This window comes from Asparagus officinalis, chromosome 3 (genome assembly GCF_001876935.1).
Source record: "Asparagus officinalis chromosome 3, Aspof.V1, whole genome shotgun sequence".
Taxonomy (NCBI): Eukaryota; Viridiplantae; Streptophyta; class Magnoliopsida; order Asparagales; family Asparagaceae; genus Asparagus; species Asparagus officinalis.
Genome location: NC_033796.1, coordinates 61,767,539 through 61,773,538, shown reverse-complemented (window position 1 = coordinate 61,773,538; position 6,000 = coordinate 61,767,539).

Below are 6,000 nucleotides of genomic sequence, written 5' to 3'. Positions count from 1 at the left end.
TCCGACACGTGGGACGCCACGCGCGCCCCGCGTGGCAACCCCGTCCCGGGAGGGCCCGAGGCGGCCCCGAGCGAAGCCCAGGGGGCGGCGGCGTCGCCGACGGTGAAGAAAGACACGTCGTTGGGGAGGGAGGAGCTGAACCGGAGGGTGGAGGCGTTCATCAAGAAGTTCAACGAGGAGATGAGGCAAGAATCGTTCAAGAGCTACTTGGATTTTAGTTAATTAATTAATTAAATTCCAAGCGAAATAATGTGCTTGGATTTTTGAGTCGTCGTCAATGTGTTTTTTGATATAAAAGCGGGATGTATTATTGTTAGGGGGGATATATGTACATGGGTTATATGGGCTGGTTATGCCATTATGCTTGTGGTGCTACTAATGTGCCTTATTTAGGCTTTTATAACAAATTTGGATATATCCCGTTTCTTGTTCGGCAGTAAATAATAATAATAATAATAAACAATTCATAAAATTACATGGTTGCAGTTAAATCTAATATGTTATGATTCATTTCAATACAATTGTCATTGTATAGAAAAATTACGTCCAGTGTTGCTCTAGATTATACTTTATATAATTGAGCGCATCAAATGAAGATTTGTACTCAATTCAAGGATAAACAACCCTCAGCTTATCATTTTACCCAGTAGACAAAAAGAAAAATAGTATTGGAGACTTTTCTCTAAATTGCGTTATTTCTCTCTTGCGCTCAAGATCATAATCCTTGGATTTGGATCCTCTCCACTACAAAAAAAGTAGTGGAGAGACCATTACTTTTAATCTCAAGCGTTGATTATATTTAGTAGGCGGTTATGATACAATCTAAATCTAACACTTAACATACCCCCGTGTATTGCACTAATTCCTAATTTGCACTAAAAGAAAAAAATCATAACCATCAACTAGATAATCAATGGCTGTGATTATGTAGTGGTTGTTGGAATCATGACATACAACGTAGCGGAAAAAGCATATCATGACTATTAATCAAAATTAATTAAATATTAGAAGAATACCTGAAACGCTTTCCGAATTTCTACAATAATCTGTCCCGAGATCAATCCAAAATAGCTTCCTCAAGAGAAAAAGCCTCCAATTGAAATCCACCCGTCACCGTAGAGGAGCAATACTGAGAGATAGGTTCTCAAAAATCTATTTCTTCATATTATCTTCATAAGATTTTGAATCTCTTCTCTCTTCACCTCTCATAAGGCTACATATGAACCCTATTTATAGGATTACACTAGTCTTAGAGATTTTAACTTTAAACAATTCATAATTATCTAGAACTCTATCCATAACAATTAAGGATAGAATAGATTTGTTCAAAAACTTTATCCATAACAATTAAGGATAGAAATAGATTTATTCAAAAACTTTATCCATAACAATTAAGGATAGAAATAGAATTGCATTGCATGTATACCTCTTCTAATGACATTAGTGAGACCAATTGGGTCCCATATCGAGAACCAATTATTAATCAAATTAATAATTTTAATTTAACAATCAAATCCCTATCCGACCAATTGTTCATAAAAGCTCTTCCATAATATGGGATTAATTATTAATAAATAATATCTTACATTCAATCCCTTCCAGTATCATTTATTCTAGGCAACTCTTTTAAGTAGGACAACTCACCTATTTGCTCATGTCTAAATTTGCAATTCCCATGAACATAAATAAAAATTATTTTGAAACATCAAAATATTTTATTTTTTATAAGAAAATAAATTTTGTAAAAATATTTTCAAAGCTACCTGCCGGCAGGAATTTAATAGCTTCATGGGAATGCATAATAAATTAACTCATCATAATGAGCATACTGGATCCTATCTAGACATCCATCATTTTCCTAAATGAAATTTAGCAACCCAATGTTTCAGGTTGTGTAGCGCTTGCTAAACAAGCTTAACCATCACATCAAAGCATACTAAATTATCAAATCGAAAATGATAATATCATCAAGTCAAAGGGACCATGTAACAATTTGAACTCTCTATCTCTTAGGTGACTCATCCTAGAGAATTCAAATACGGTCTAGTGCTACACACATCATAATGCGTGCTTATGACATACACCCGGAGAATCTCCATTCTCGATGGTTGAGACCCACCACCATATCTCATATATCGGTGTCATGCATAATAACCTGTTATAACAAAGTTATCCTTTACTAGTTATAGGTTAAGCACAAATTTAAGAAATTTCTAAGTTAGATCATATCTCCAAGCAAGTGACCATCACAATGCATGATCTAACAAAATAACTTCTAAGGATATATATAACAATTATATAAATAATACCCAAATTATGTGCAACAATTAAATTTATTAACATTACAATATTATTACATAATTTGTATTGGATGTTCAAGGGCAAATTATTATTACTATTCCAGCAATCTCCCACTTGCCCTAACATCCAATCAGATATAATCCTTACTCCCATCTGTCAAAAACATTTTAAGACAATGGTCTATAAAAGGACATTAAATGTTATATGCTCAGCCATCTATTAAACCATAACATATTTCTTCTTATTAACCTTTAATAAGATAATTTTTCTTTCTAAGCTTCTTGCAACAGCTCCATTACTATCAAATAATAATGAGAAAGAAAATTATTACAAGAAATAATATTAAGCTTATGGAATAACTCATTAATCCATATTCCTTCTTTTAATGATTTAACATGGCACTACATATTCTGCTATTATTATTAATGATATAAATATAACCCGAAACAGACTTTCTATTATTATGATTGGATTGAAAACTACTTACAAGATCAATAACCTTTTTGGGACACATTTCCTTAAAGAGAGATTGTTTATGTCTTATAGGAACCTTTCCTTTCTTGGAATCTTATTAAGTTGAATCTTTTATGGATCTTATCCATATAAGTAGATTGTGACAACTCTATATATCTATTTCTCTATCTATATAGAGTTTAAGATCTACGATATAGAATGTCAAAAGAAAATCCTTCATAAAGAACTAAATCTTACTTTTACTCATGACATTAAAAAATATCATTCTTAATGAGCAATATGTCATCAACATGCAATGATAGGAATATAATGGACTTACTTTATTGTTCCTTATACACACATTATTTCTTTTTAAGGATATGATTAAAATCAATTTCCTTAAACATTTCATCAAAATGAATGTTTGATTGATTAAGTTCATAACTTTAATTGATTCAATTAATCAATTTTATCTTCTTGAATTTTACATACTTGATTCTATAATATGTAAATATCTTCTTAAAGATATCCATTCAAGAAGGTTATTTTAAAATCCATTTATTGATATCTTATATTCATAACACATTGAAATGACTAAATGGATCCTTATGAACTATAATATTACAATTAGAGGAAAAGATTCTTCAATAATTAATACCCGTTTGTCATCAAATATGATATCAGGTCTCTTACATGAAATCATGTCCAACATGACTTTTGTGTAAGTTTTAGGATTTTTATTCTCCTTGTTACTTTTCATCAAATATATTTTAACAAGGCTACTGTACTATACAGGTGGATGAAAATCCTGTTTGATCTCCTAATTGTAATCAGTGTATTCAACAATAAATTTAGTAAGTAAATCTACATTTACTTTATTACTTAAAGCTCCCACTAAATTTATACAATCTTCAACTCATTTGAAGTTTCTCCCACTGGATTAAATAACTCTCCCACTAAAGAAAACAAATTTTCTTCTTGAGTTATATAAATCCTAATTATCAAGCTTGACTTTATAAAAGAACATATTTCTAGTAATAATTATTGTCTGAAAACTACACTAGGATTATCAATATAATACCTAGTACTTTCTTTAGGATAACCTACTAGTAGGATGTTATTTACCTTAGACTCCCATTTTGTCCATATATTATTCTCTGATGAGAATATGACAACTCCAGATCTCCAAGCGTCATACACTTAATTTTCTTCATATCCATGTCTAATATGGAGTGAAAGAAAAAGATTTGGCAGGAATTCTACATAATAAATAATATGCAATCTCCAATGCATAACCTATTAGAAAATAAGAACAGGTTAATGCCCAGCATAAACCTAACCATATCGAATAAGGTTTAGTTCCATCTTTCAGACAAATAATTAGGAGTGATAAATTAGTAGATGTCAAAGTACTAACAATTCCATTTTGTTCATAAATCTCTTAAATTCCTAAAATTAGGAACTTGCCATCTGGATCAAATCAGATGATTTTGATACTTTTATCAAACTCCTCTTTAACTTCAATAACATTCTAATTTATGATGCAATCACATAAATATTTAACTATTGCTTTAACATTTAAAGGATCATATACATCTGAATGTATGAAGTCAAGAGTACGCAAGAGCTTTAGCACTATTTTAGAAAAATAGTTTGGTCATATGTCTCTTAGAAAATATTTACAAGTTGAGAAATATTCTAATTTAGAAAAATCAAAGGACTATCCTTTATCAATTTATTGATCTTATCAACATTAACATGACCTTGTATTTTTGTGCCAAAGATAAGTTGGATTACCTTGATCCAATCTATATTTTAAGAGATTTATCAATTCCAATAACATTACATTACATAAGAGTTAAGGGTGGCAATCATGAAAATAAACAGTTTTAATTTCATAATTATCAACAAAGCAATTTCTAAACTTTTAATAGAAATTCTATTTTACAAGAAAATAGAAAATCACTACAAAAAATTTACAAAATAGAAATCAAATTTCTTCTAACTTTAAGAAACATTAAGACAATCTTTAAATTTTATTTCATGCCCTTCATTCAAAACAGAAACAAATTTCTTATTATTATTATTTTTATTTACAATGCTGAAACTAGAGCTTTTATTTTCATTGTCAAAGTTAAGCTTTTCATGTACTCTTACAACAAATTTGTAAGTATGTAAAGATAAACTAGAATGAATACATCATATATAAAAATCATTCACATTAGTAGACTCTACTAATCAATGGGTGAACTGTCTTCAAAAGACATTTCTTTATTAAGTGACATAATGTAACATTTACAATTTTCTTTTCTAATGACTTTCATTATTTAAATTTCCGCTTCATGTTTAGAAATCTATTTTACTTTTTAGATTTCCCTCTTAAGAAAATTTTCTTTTCTTAATACTGGACAATCCAGTTCGATATCCATCATTATGGATTTAACCTGCTTAATAATATTCTTTTCACTTTTTCTTTAACAAGTTGTTCAATTCTAATACAATGGTAGTTAAATTAAACAAGGAGTGAGATTAGGAAGTAAATATCACATCAACGTTTGATTTCGATCTTAACTTCCAACAAATCTAATTTGTCAATATATATCAAAACATCATATGAAAATATATATCTGTTTTCATCTTATGAACATTACTTTTATCATTATTATCTTTAAGCAGGATTATGATTGATGATCTTTATCATCAGTTACATCTGGTTAAGCGGGTATGTCACCTTAGACAATCATAGGCCAAACATTCAGCATTTGAAAATTAAATAGATTTCTTTTCCAATCCAACAGTTCGGGCTATCTAATTTATAATCATTCAATAACATATCAAAATGACAAAATTTAGTCATCATGTACAAGCAGAATATAATAACACAAATATTGTAAGTTATTATTTTATTATTGCACAATCATTACAGGGATATTTTAAGTAATGATTTCACATTTAACATTTCTCTCATTTATTTAAATGTGAACAGGAAATCCAAGTTTAATTATAAACCTCCAGATTTTCAAGATCGAATATAATTAAACAAGGTAGAATCATCTATTCAATCATTAACAATTAACGATTTTCCTTTAAATTTTGGTCTTTGATGTAAGATGTGCCCCACTATTTTAGCGAGCACCCCAAGACATCAATGAAGTGTTAACCCATCAATCCAGCTATTTTATATAAAACAGGTGGCACTACCTATTTTAGTCTAGTGGTCCCATTATACATAAAATACTTGGCATC